Raw genomic sequence first — 13946 nt, 5'->3', positions numbered from 1 at the left:
TTTTTTTTTTTGCAGTGTTCAGCTGTCACAAGGGGAAGTCAGGGGGGGATCTCAGGGGGAGAGTCGCTCTCGCCCGGGTTTTTTGAGCATTCTTTTGACGTTCATTTGATTTTTGCAGCGGGAACCTGCAGTGCCTCTGAGCTCCTCCACAAAGGCACTGCCTCGGGCTGTACAGGGGTTTATAGACTAGGTCACAGACCTCATGCATATTTTATATGTGCTCAAATAGCATCTTAGCCTTTGACAAGCCCGGGTCAGAGGGCCAGCACCCTGCCCAGGAGGGAAGTTGGCTCAAGGCGAGTCACACGGAACAAATGCACCGAACAATTAGATCAAGCACCAAAAGTGCTCAAATCCACTTTGGGAGGGAATTCAAAGGATTGCTCTGTTCGTGGCCTGGCCTCTTTTCCTATGCAGGTAGAAACAGGAGGATGGCCTGATGCTTCCAGGAGGATTGTCAGTGAGGATGCCTGCAAAGCTGGTAGCAAAATGATGGCCCTGGCCAGCAGCTCTTAATCATGCTAATGGGTAGGATTCACCTCACATGCTACAGATATATAAAGGAGATCAGTATTTCTAGAGGGTAAATCACCCCACCTGAGCTAAATCACTCTCTGGAGATGCTATAATTCCCTGTATTCCTGTAGGAGTAGGAGGGCGCTGTCTGGTCTTGGTGTGTACTGCCATGGTGAGGGTGTAGGAAAGGTGTTCAGTGTGGTCTCAGCACTGTTACTAATTGCAGGTCCCAAACAAACCCCTCACTCACACACCCACTAGGAGCTGTGAAGTGGGGAGCTCCCAAGGATGCACCCCTGGAACAAGGCAGAATTCCCTCCCTCCATCTGCAGAGGAGCAGTGAGGAGCTGCTGGTGGGGAGCCAATGCCCCAGTGCACAGGCTGGAGGATTAGCAGGCTGGTAATGGATATGGGTAGAGTAATAATCTGTGGAGTGATTAATATGGATATGATTTTTGGATTAATAAGGATGCAGCGGAGCTGTCTTGCTCAGGGAAGATGTTTGCACCCTCCAGTTTGAACGCAGTGACCGTTACCTTAATGCTGTGATTAAATCCACATTTAAGACACCTCATTAAATTAGAGTGTAAGAGTGAATTCTTATAACCCACAGCAGGAAATGTATTCAGGCCTGGTGGGTGAAAAATGCAATAACATCCCTGCAACACCTCTGGGAATGTCATACAGCTGCCAGCCCAGCCTGGCAGGTACCCCTGCACCCAGGCACTGCTTGCAGGTGTTTTGCTACCACCACCTTCCCCTGCTGCCCTCTGGCATGGCCCCTGACTGTGTCACACTGGCACAAGTCACCTCTCTGCAGCTGTGTTACCTTCACTGAACTCAGTTCAGCTGCAGGACGAGTCTTGAGTAAGTGCATCCGCTGTGAACCTCAGGTGTGGGGTTCTTGTGATGCTCTGAAGTGGATTGAACTTTCCCCACTTCTGCTGAGCCCTGAAAACGAGGGGTTCTCACTTCAAAAGGAGGTTAAACATACAGGTGGATCCCTGACCTGTCTGCAAAGCACTGACCTAGAAGGTAAGGAGACTTTCAAGTGCCTTATTACCTCACCTACAGCTCGAAGTGACAGATCTCGTCTCCCCCCCCAATTGCCTTTCATCGCTCTCGGGATGAAAGTGAGCTTTGGCAGAGGGGATTTGAGAACCGAGGCACTGCAAATCCTCTCCTTCCAGCGCTGCTCCAGCCCTGCCAGGAGTGGAGGGGATCCAGGGCTCTGCCCAGAGCTGGGGCCAGCCCTGCCCGCCTGTGTGCACAGCCCCACGTGCCCTCTGCGTGTTTGTAAAACAATCTTTCTAATTTTCTGGTTGGTTTGGCAGATCACAGCTGCTCCGTGCTCAGAGCTCCCGAGCACATTTGCACAGGTTCCCATTTACATACAGGAGGGCTTTTCATTTCCTCCTCACCGTGTGTTTCAGGGATAAACCATCTGAAATGCTGCAGATGGCTGGGGTGGGGGGAGCAGGGTGTGGGATGCTCGGATAACACGCACTTCACCTAATAATGCCAGAGCCCGGGTTTGTTGTGGTTGCCCTGTGGTGGAGGATTTTGTGAGGGTTTGCTCTTCACTTATTTTTGCTTTAACTCGCTGGCTTTGCATTTATCAAGCCCGAGCCAAGGTGCTTGAGTATTAATTGATTCTCGCTGCTGAGTGGGGCTCATTAAACAGCAGCTTTGGGGTGCAAGCGGCCGCTCACAGAGGCAGTAAATGAGCAGGTCAAGAGCTCCCGGACTGGAACTTCTCTCCTCCAGCATCTGCTACGGCAATTACAGCCCCAGAACCGCGGGAGCGGCCGCCACGCGCGCACACAAAAGAACCTTATTAAAACAAACGGCTCCCTCCGACACCTCCCATTCAGGGAGCGACGGGGATTTCTCAGCGAGCAGCACCCTGCAGCTGGGTTAATTACTGATATGTGGGGAGTGCTGCCCACGACAGAACCCCCCACAGCACCCCAGAACCCCCCACACCCCCACGGCGAACACGGGGCTGGAACAGCTCTGCCTAAATCAGGAGCCAAACCTGGGGCAAGGGGGGGGGCTTGCAGGGGAACTCCCGGGGCTGGGGCAGTGGGTAGCGTAATTAGTATCCTATAGTGATTAATATGGCACAATTTGTGCGCACGCTGTAATTACAGGGATAATTTATGCACGCAGTTGATGACAGTGGAGCTCGCAGGCTGCCGGTCCCCAAGTCCCAGGGCACAGCTCCGTCGCCCCTGGGGTGCCCCTGGCCAAGGGATCCATCCCCCCGCGGTGCCCGGTGAGTGCCCAGCACCATGGGGTGAGCAGGAGGAAGGCGGGGGAGGGTACCAGTGGCACTGCCAGCAGGACACGGGTAATGCGAGGAAAAGGGCGCAGGGGATGCGGGAGGTGCGAGGGTGCGGGATGGATGCTCCAGCTCCCGGCGCTCCAGCTGCCATCTAGTGGCTTCCAAGGTTGGGTTTTTTTTTTCCCCTGGATGCGCAGCTCCTGGAGCAGCTCCCTCAGGCACTGTGAGCTGGGGTAGGGATGAAGTGCTTGGCCAGGCTCTGGAAGGATCAGAGGGACAGAAGGCAACAGCAGGTCGCCCGGATTTTGCCCTGGGTGGGGAGTGACATCGGACCTCGATTTGGGATTTATATCAGGTTGCTTTATTAAAGCACTTTTCTGATCTCATTCGGTTCAACTTTTCGCTGTTTATGCCCTGAATGTGTTCCTGACCCCGGGCACTCAGACAGTGACGTCAGTCCTGTCTCTCCAGCTCGGAAGAAGCCGGTGATGAACTCAAGGACAAGGGGTTTGGACTAATGATCTGCTATGTCCTGTCTTTGCAACCCAGCTGGGACCTCATGTCTTGATTTGTGGCAGGGGGAACGGTAAACAAAACAAAAGAATCCTGATCTGTGTGCAGAGGCAGTGGATTGTGCGTGGACTGGCTTTAAACTGTCTGAAAGCTTGTCCTGGTGGTGATGCCACACTGGGGCTGGGACATGGCTCTGTGTTTTTCTGCTCCTGGGTTTTAAGGGCCTTGTCTCTCTTGGAAAAGAAGGGCAGAATGAAGGGAGAACTTACAAACTCAGTGCCTGTGGTGTGGTCCTTACCCCTAAATGCTCTAGAGGGTTTGGATCAGCCTTTTGAGCCACCAAGATGCCCTGAACCACAGGAGCTGGAATATGAACCTGCAAGGGACAGCCCTGGGCTGAATATTGGGCTACTGATCCCATTCCAGCAGGAATGGGAGCCCCTTGGAGCGTGGGAATACAGCCATGACTCCACAAGGACCAACTGCTGCTGTGGCAGAAAGAAGCTCCTGAAATGAGCTGGGATAAAGTGTGCTTCAGCAAGAGGTTCTCCATGGGCTGCCCTTCTCTAGTGAGTGATGGGAGCCTCTGTCTTGGGTCTGAAACCCCTTGAATTCCCTGGAGGAAACATTCCATATTAAAACACAAAAATCCTGCTTCGTGGTGGTGCTCGCAGAGGCTCTGGAAGGCACAGGCATCAGAATAAATGTGACCCTCTTCAAGACAGCTGATGATGCAAAGGTCAAAAGAAGTGATTGACGAGGAGAAAAGTACATGCTAATATTTCTCCAAGAGGAAAAAGAATTACATATAATGGGTGTAATATTCAGAGCGAGCGAGCGCGTATGGTGACTGATGCCAGCATTTTAAAGGCACTTAAGCCTTAAATTTCCCCCTGATAAAAGTTATGTCACGTCAGTCTCACGCTGACATGGTTTATGGGTGAGGTGTCACGCAAACAGACCCAAGGGAGAGCAGAAGTGCCAGTGAAAACAGCAGGAGCAGCGGGGTGGTCACAGCTCCCTGCTCTGAGCTTACAGCTCTCCCCAGTGGAAGCCTCACCTGCTCCTTGGTAGGTTCCCCCTGAAAGGGTGTGCTCAGCGCACCTCTGGGCAGAAGGATTGTGCCTGTGCAGGGTTTTTTGTTATCCATTTTCCTCCAGGCAGGAAAAAAACCCCAGATTCCCCTCTGTGCTGCAGCCCAGCTGGTTTTGATCACTACCAACAGCATCACACCCTCAGCTCGGACAAGTCCAAGGGTGGGACTCTTGTAAATCCGGGGCTTGCCTTTTGTCCAAGCTCAAAATGTTTGTGTCAAAGCCCTGTGTTGTGAAATGAGGGATAGGGGTTGTGAGAAATTCAGTGTTTTAGGGAAGGGCACAAGATGGAGAGCTGAGGATGCAGGGGTGTGATGGAGCACCAGGCACCCGCCCCGGCAGCTCCGCTCTGTGTCTGAGCAGGGAGAAGCTCCAGCTCTGAGGAGGAGCATCAGAAACCCTCCTGATTTATTGACCTCTAAGCTGGGCACACACAGAAAAAATATCAGAGTAGTAATCAAAGTGATAAACTTTATGCTTCTCTATCACAAAGAAATAATTGTTCTGCCTGGCCATCATTATTCTGACATTTTTCTGCTCCCGTGTCACTTACTGAAAATAAAGGTTCACTTCTCCCATTATAATGAGCTACAGTTTCAATAATTCACAGGGATTTTTTTACTGGGCTTTATTTTTTAATCTTCATCACAAGGTTATAAAATTTTTGCCACTCTTCTAAGTGTTCCTGAAGTGTCAGCAGAAGGAGAAGGCAGGAGCAGATTTGCTGCAGTTCATTTAGTGGGATTTTCCTGTGCTCTTTTGGAATAACAATTTATTTTCTTCTTTCTTCTTCACCATTACTATTATTATTATTAATATTATTATTATTATGTTGTTGTTATTCCCAGTGGCTACAACCAAAGGAAGACTAAGACAGGGAGGACAGTATGGACCAGGCTTGGAGTGAAATTTGAGCCACAAAGATGCCACCCAGGCTGTTGTTTTAGAGACAACACTTTCTATTCCTGATTACTTTGATACCTGGAGAAGTTTCTGAAGCAGTGACATCCTTGCACAATCATTCCAGGCTAAAGAAGTGCCATTTTATTCCCTCTCCTTCTGTTTTTTCTTACTGGGTTTGATGTATGATACTTTCATATATGCTCTGTACATACATATTTAATTTTCCATATAAAAAGTTCTGTCTGTCTTCAGGAAAAGGATATGGAACTTTTGTGACATTAATCTGGTAGCATCATGAATTATGGTGCTATTTCTGAAAGCTTTCTTCATCTATATGAAATGATTATTTGACAGAACAGCATTCAATATTGTTGGAATAATTATTATGCTCATTTAATACATCAATTTAAGCTGTTATCATGGATTCTTTGAAATGCCGGATAATTACATAAATAATTATGAAACAGTCTATCAGTGCATTTTAGTGCAAAGTAGTGCTGCTGATCTTTTATACCCAGAACTAAAACTGCACTTGTGAAAAGAAGAGGGAATCCATGGCACTGTGTTGAAAGGTGGCTTTCCATACATTCCTGCTGCTCATCAGCTCCTCCTCATCCTCCTCGTGCCCCGATGGCACAGCACATCCCTAAAGTCAGGGGATCACCTGGTTATTTCCAGATTTTGTGTTAAAATCAGTTTGCTTAACCACAATGGTGCCCTGGATCTGGCCCATGCCAAGAGTCAGAGATCCCATGGGATTCCATAACCCACAAAGCCACTCTTGGGCTGCATCCCCTGCTGCTGCCTGGCAGGAATGCAGCAGCTCTATTGATCTTTATGCTTCTGGAGGTTTATTAACACGTTATTAATTAGCGCATGAGGCCAAGGGGAGGTTTGTTAGCACTTTTCACCTTGCCATTTCCAAACTCATCACCTCTGCTTGCACTGGAAAAGGGCTTTTTCCTTCCCTTTAGGCAAGAAACCAGGAATAGGTGTGAATGTTGGTGTGAGCACTCAGCAAGCTGGAGGAGACAGGACTTCTGAATTTGGGAATGGTGGGGGAAGGATGGACTCGTGACCACTGCCAGCCTAAGCAGAGGATGGAGAGGAGAGGAGAGGGCCTGCTGGATGCTGGAGCTGCAGCCCTGGATGCCTCAGGTCAGCACTTCTGATTCAATAAGAATCTATCCATGATTTGAATGAGGCTCCTTAAAGATTGTACTGGGGAGGACTCGACTGGAGCTCTCGGTTTTGCCTGAATTTTTCCTTCCTTTGTTCAAACTCCTCTGTGACGAGGAGAGGCAGCAGCACCCCCTCAGCAGTGAGACCCCACCAGCCCTGACCCCCTCCCCGTTTTGGGAGGGAGCATCTGGTGCTGTCGGCTGAGCAGTCCATCACAGCCCGGCACTGCTGTCACCGGGAGACACCGCGGAACGAAAACAAAAGACGTGACAAATTTGTCCTTTTCTCTTTTATAATTAACCAAAATATCTCGTTGTGTAGCAAAGCGTGGCTCCTAATTAACAGACAGGCGAGAGGCTATTTTTAAAATCCAGACCCCCAGTAATTATATTTGCAGCAGAGAATGATATTTCAGTCAAACGCGACAGACAGTGAGCCAAGCTCCCATGTGAGGCAATTAATATTTCACACCTGCCAAGCAAATCAGCGGCAGGGAGAGGAGGGGATGGCATTGAGAAGGGGATGCTGCACTTGGGGGGGGCCCTGCCTGCAACACAGGAGGCCAAAAATCCTTCACTTGGCTGTACAGTGGCCGGTGAAGTGGCGCTTGCTACTGTTGAGGCTGAGGAAGAGACTTGGCCAAAACGGCCATCAAAGAGCGGGGAGAGGGTCTGTGGAAGGCTGGAAAGGGGAGGGAAATAACGAGGACCACTAAAAATCACTCCTGCCCTGTGCAGTATAAAGCTGTTCTCCTTTTGCTGGTCCCAGCAAGGCCCTGGGTGGTGGGTTTGGGCCCATCAGCGGTGCCACCATCCCGCGCCTCTGGGCCCTGCCAGTGGCAGTGACTGCACCCTCTCCTGTGAGTTGTACATATTAGCGTGTTCATTTTCCCTGTTACGGAGACAAAAGCGTGTATTTTCCTTCCCACTGTTTTTGCTGCTCAGGATTAATCTGCCCATTAATGGATAATCTGTCAGCGTTCAGATGCACCGGAGCTGGGAGGAGATTTACGGGCTCGTGATACCATCTGCTTTATTAGGAGGGTTTGGGAAACCTGACGTTCAATTTGTTCTGCAGGATTTGACGGCGGATTATTCTCTGGATTCCAAAATAATTAAGAAAATCAAAAACCCAGAAAGAATGATGACAAAGAGGAGGCAGAGGGAGGGGAGGCAGCTCTCGACCTGTCCTCTGGGTAGGACAGGCTGACAAACCCCAGTGGAAGAGCCCTGGCTATGGAGGTTTTCTGTTCTTTGTTCCTGTGCTTGGTGGTGAAATGCCACCAGCAGTGGCTGGGAGACCACGGAGCCAGCAAGGCTGATCCTGGAGAACAGCAGAGCCACAATTATCTCTTACAGCTTGGTAGTAATTATAAAGCTTTTGTGCCTAATGAAGAAGCTGGTTGTGGGGAGGTGGTTGCTTGGCCCACAGTTTGCTCTGAAACACACTGGGGAAGGTACCCTGGGCACTGCAGCTCTGGAAATTTCCCTTCCAAATTATGGAGGGATCTTGATCAGGCAGGAGGCTCTATTGACCTCCTGCCACCACCCTAATGAGAAAAGATGATGGTAAAACTCCAGGGGGAGAAAAAGCAAACAAATCTTCTTTCTCCCGTAAAAACAAACCAACAAACCTGTAACCATTAATCTGAAACCGTCCGGGAGAGGTCCCAGAACAGGGTTTGCATTTCCAAAGCGCTCTCTGAGGCACTTCTGGTAAGTAATGGAGCCTCAGCCTCCCCGTATTGATCGTGTGCCCTGTGTCACCCCAATGCTTTAACTAAATAATGCGGCGTCACTTCCCATCACCGACGCTCTCCCTGCGACTACAAATGGTGCTGGGGGGAAGGGGGGTGCTGGGTCCCACAGGATCAGGAGGAAAGGTTCTCTTTCAGGTGGAAAAACCAGTCAGTTTGCAGTATTCCTCATCCCAAACTCACAGTGCGAATTCCCTGCGTCCTTTGGCCGCGACCAGAGACCTGTTGAGCATCACCAAAAGCCAGCCCTGTTTGCAGGTTTTCCGTGTGGGATCTCATGGGATAACACAGTTCCTGTCTAATGCTTTTTTTTTTTCTAGATCATCATAGTGCTGAGAAGACAAGTTTGGGATGGTGCCCACAATTTGGATGCCTTTTCATAGAATCACAGAGTCACAGAATGGCCTGAGTGGGAAGGGGCATTAAAGCTCACCCAGTGCCACTCCCTGCCATGGGCGGGGACACCTTCCACGATCCCAGGTTTCTCCAACCTGGTCTTGGACACTTCCAGCTTCTGTGGGCAACCTGTGCCAGGGCCTCACCTCCCTCACAGCCAGGAATTTCTTCCCAATATCCCATCTAACCCTGCCCCCTTTCAGTGCTCCTGTAGTTGGCCCCTATCAATAGCATTATACGAGATACACTATAATTTGTGTGGTAAAACAGCACTATAATTTCAAATGCTGATGCTGTTGGCTGTTTCTATTTAATGTGACTGTCCTGTAACTCCCACTTCCTCTGAGCCAGGCTCCTCAGATGCCCCTCACTCCCCTTCCCAGGAGGTTTAACTGGATAGCATCTGCTTGCATATGCGCTTTGATTTTCAGTGATACTGGAAGCTTTTTGTTCTATTATTCACTGTCGGTCTGTGTTGTCTGAGCTTATTATGTGCCATCAGAAGGTACCTGGGAGTCTGCAGCCTTCCCAGCCACTCCTATTGTACAAACACATCAATAAATAAGTGGTGTCTGAATTTAGCTCTGTGCTTATAACTGTTAGCAGAGCCCTGTCATTTTTTTTTTTTTTCAGGTCATCTGGCACTGCAGTTAAAATAGTTTTTGCTGTTGCATCCTTCTCTTCAGGAGACAGCCAAAGAAGTGTCTCTTACATTTCTGGGTTGGTTTTTTTTTTTTATTTATCACTTTGAGACCAAGGACACAACTTTGAAATCAGAACAAGAGGAGGTTTTGAAGGCAGGCCCCGGCGGTTTTCAGTGCAGTGGGTCAGCAACAGCAGGAGCTGGTAATGACCGAGGATGTTCCCATCTCTGTGTTTGAACAAATCCTCCTTTGAAAAATGGAAAGCCTTGTACCTCTGGGACCTCATTTCCCAGGTAGAAAACAGCAGCACTTTATTATCAGCAATTGCCAGGGTGGAGACGAGAGCCCTTTGCAGCCCCGTTCCCCTGGTGCTGCTAAAGCTGCCTTTTCATCGCTGCCACTGATGAGTTTTACATCTCATCTGATGCTTCAGTAACACCTGGCACCAGCCTGATATTTACTCAGACTAAAAGCCATCCCTTTATTTCCTAATTACAGTTTTGGTTTCTCTCTGAGAGACACCACCAAAGTTTTTTTTTTTTTTTGGGCTGTACTTACTTTGCATAAATTACAGCTGGAAGGGAGAGGGGGGATCTCCCTGAGAAACAAAGGCAATGTAGACTGGGGGTTTTTTCCCTAATTCCCTGGGCAGAGGAGATGCTCTGCAGGAGCCAGCCAGGCTTCTGGCAATCACCCTGCACAGCACACTGCGTGCAAACTTGGAACCAACAAGGCAACCTATTAGGTGGCTGTATTGAAAGTATACTTGTAAATGCAATAAATAAAACATATAAAAGCAGCCAATAGGAGACATCTCTTCATCGAAAGGTTTGTCAAGCATTGGATCAGGCTGCCCAGGGCAGTGGTGGAGCCACCATCCCTGGGGGGATTTAAAAAACACTTGGGGACATGGTTTAGTGGTGAGATTGGCAGTGCTGGGGGAATGGTTGGAATCGATATCTTAAAGCTCTTTTCCAACCTAAACCACTCCGTGATTCTATAATTACATGGCATCTAAAATGAATAGTATTGCAAATAGAGTTTATTTGGAATTAAATTTTAAATTAAACAGCTCATGGATCTCGGATCCTGTTCTCTTGGTGTATCAACAAGATGGACTTGCTGCAGTCCTGGTGATGGAGGGAAAGCCCAAGCAATGAATCCTGCTTGCATGTTCATATGACATCCATAAATGGGAGAAATGAATTGCAATTAGCAGGCTGCAGATCTGGATGGAGAAGCTAATCTTTGAACTAAATTACGAGACTTATGCTTTAATGATTTTTATTGGTGTTTTGCAGTGCTGCTGTTTATTACAGTTAAGCACTTTGGAGGGTGCAGCAATGAGAAGCAGTCAATGAAATCACCCGGGTTAATGAGACTCCAACACCACCCCAAAGCAGTGATGGATGGGAACAGGATTATGACCAGTCCATCTCTGTCCTCTCCTCTCCTCTTTCTTAGATTGCTGCAGCTCCTGGTCATTCTTGGTATGCTCAAGCAAATGTGCACATTTCCAGAAAACCAAAAAAAGCAGATCTTGAGGATATCTCAGCAGCTCAACCCACCAACAGTAGCTGCCCACAATCCCACTTTGTGTGTCTGATGGTACCCACGGATACAGCTGCATCCTGTGGAGGTGGTAACTCACCTACTTGCTCTTCCCAAAGGATTCTCCCAGAATCCCAGACTGGTTTGGGTTGGAAGGGACCTTAAAGCTCATCCAGGGACAGTGACACCTTCCACCAGACCAGGCTGCTCCAAGCCCTGCCCAGCCTGGCCTTGAATTTCCAGGGATGGGGTAGAAGTTAAAATGCTGTTCTCAGAAAGAAAGACCAAATATATATATATATATACACATACATATATGCTTTTTTAACTTGAGTAAAGTCTTGCTTCTTCGTAATCCTTGCAACTGCATTTAACTGTGCTTTGCTATTTATTACCCTCTTGCACAGCTACTGCTTAGTCATTTACGCACAGCAGAGTCATTCCTCAGAGAGAAACAGATGAAAAAAAAACCCCAGAATATCAGACTTGTGCTCTGTAGATCATATATTTTATTTCAAAAAGCTTTTGGAAATCTTAAAAAAAAAAGAAAAGAAAAAAAAAAAGATGCGTGACTGTTGCGACTCTCACATACATTTAATAAAAGTGGTATATTAAAACAAATTGCTTGGTATGATCATTCTGCTAAAATCAATATCTTCAAATAATAAAGCAAATATGAAGTGCACACATGACTCCATTCCAGCAAACCATCTGGTGGAGAGATTGCTGAAGAGTTTTATGCCTGAAACTTTTACTTCAAGACCGTTGGTTCAAATCTAATCAAGGCTATGCTCATTTACTACCTTCTGTCTGTTCAGCGTTTTTGGAGGATATTACCAGGTCTTTAATCCCGTTTTAAGGGGGCAAGCTACGATGTAAATCAAGTCACTTAAGTATTTTTCCATGAAACTGTTCCCCAGAGCTGCATTTTCCGCAGCAACACCGGAGGCTGAACGAGTCAGAAGGAATTGCCTCGAAAAACAAGGAGAGAATGGGCAAAACCAGAAGGCTACAAAAAGCAGATGCTTTTCCAAGTTGCAGGGGTGGGGGTTTAAGGGAGAAGAAAGGAACTCTGGCACAGGATGGGCACAGAGCCAGGGGATGCTCGGCCGGAGCTGCTGCCGTGACCTGGAAACAGTTTGTGGCACATGGAGCACCACAGGCAGGAAACCACTCTGGCTGCCCCCAGCACGAGGGCTAAATAAAACCCTTTGTTGTTTTTGAAAGGAATGCCTCCTGGATTTGTGACGGGAAGGAGGACATCCATGGAGATGGTATCTCACCCTCCGGACAGAGACAGCAATGTCAGAGCCCTGCAGCGCCAGCATCGCGTGGGAAAAGGGTCAGTGGCAGCAGAGAAACCCCAACAACAGCCATAAAACTCAGCTAAAAACTCTCCAAACGGAGCTTGTGTCAGTGTGGGGGGACTGGATCTCACTGAATGCCCAGAGCCTGGAGAAGAGGAGGATTCAGGGAGATCCTGTAGCACTTGCAGTGTCTCCCAGCACCATCCTGTGCTGGAGGGCACCGTGCCCAGGGCACACACAAAGGCAGTGGCTCTTCAGGGCTGGGAGAAGCAGAAGGCTCTGAAGACATTCTGGTGTAGAAAAGGAGGCAAGAATGTCTCCAGAATGACTGAAGGCTCAGGATGCAGTTTCTGAAGCACTAATAAAGGAAGCATTTCCTGCCCCGAGAGTTTCAGGATAATTATAATAATGTGCAAATCCCAGCACAATAAGACAAATAGATGACAAGTTCTTAAGGAAATTACAATAAAGATGATAATATCAGCAAAGCTTTTAGCTCTTTGCCCTTTCTTAGATGAATCCCCACCAGTTCATCCCTCAGGAATTACCTGTTCATAGCACAGCGTTTGTTAGCAGGGAGCTGGAGTTCCCCTTGCTCAGGATTTGGTGCTGTGCCTCCTGCTAACACAAAGGAGGTGTGATCCCAACAGCATCTTGGAAGCTTTAGTAGGAGAAATAACCCAAAACTTCACAAAATAAGATTTTATTTGCCGCTTCATACTCTGCTTTGGCTGTCCCACCCTGGACAGTACCACTCCCAAAAACTGGATCTCCTCCCACAGCATCTCCTCCTCCATCTCCTCCCGCAGCAGTTTTTTGGAGGGCTGAGCGTGGTGGGTGTAGGAGATGGGTTGTAATTTCCAGAAAGGGTTTGCCTGTCTGGGAAGTGGTGCCGTTTGGTTGCTAAGGCTGAGGGTTGAGATGCAAATCTTGTGTCTTTTGGGGTTTCCTGGTGGCGTGGCTTTGCTCCAAGTGCTTCCACGTGCCTCTGCTCTGGAAGTGCTGTAAAGTGTTATTGCTCCCTCACTTTCAATTTAAGTGGGAAAGTTATTAAAATGCTTTGAAACTTGTGAATGGCAATGGACAGGTGAGTGTAAAGTTGATTTATTTGATGGGATTTTGCACAGAAATGGCCCTCTAGCATTGCACATCCTGTGGGTCAGCAGTGCTGGTGTCCTGGGAGGATGGTGGGAATCTAATTATTTCATCTGTCCGAAATAGTAACTTTTAAGAGGTGAGGAAATGACTACACCAAAACTATTGTTGTGCCATCTGCCTGCTAAAATACTTATAGAAAACATGTTTCCTGGCATATAGCTTCCTAGCCATATGTCTATTGCATCATTCACAATTAAATTAAATCACCCCTAAATACTTGGACAAATTCCCAGTCCGTGTGAACAAACCTTCATCACTGTGCTGTATGAAATTTGGACACTTGATCCTGTGAATGTTTGGTTGAAATTGGCTCAGGCTTTGCTAACCTGATACAGCTGACACCGACTGCTGTGAGATAATTCAGGTGCATGGTCCTTGCTTTGGTCTTTCAATATTTGACTGTAAAAATGTGTTAGGGGGTCTGAAGGGAGGAAACCATCCTGCAGTATCCGTTTTGCAACATGTTCAAGTCACTTTAAACAGGTTTGAAGGGGGAGTTGTAGCGCTGAGAAAAGGTGCTATGGAGTAAACAGATGGAAATCCCCGAAGAGCCTGGTTACAGCTGGATATTTGGAATGTTTAGAATATGCTTGGAGTTGTGTACTCATGAACATCCAACAGCAAAGCCCGACCTGCTCC

This window comes from Myiozetetes cayanensis, unplaced genomic scaffold (genome assembly GCF_022539395.1).
Source record: "Myiozetetes cayanensis isolate MyiCay16 unplaced genomic scaffold, myiCay2020 scf32, whole genome shotgun sequence".
NCBI lineage: Eukaryota > Metazoa > Chordata > Aves > Passeriformes > Tyrannidae > Myiozetetes > Myiozetetes cayanensis.
The sequence above is the reverse complement of the archived record's forward strand: the minus strand, read 5'-3'. Positions refer to the sequence as shown.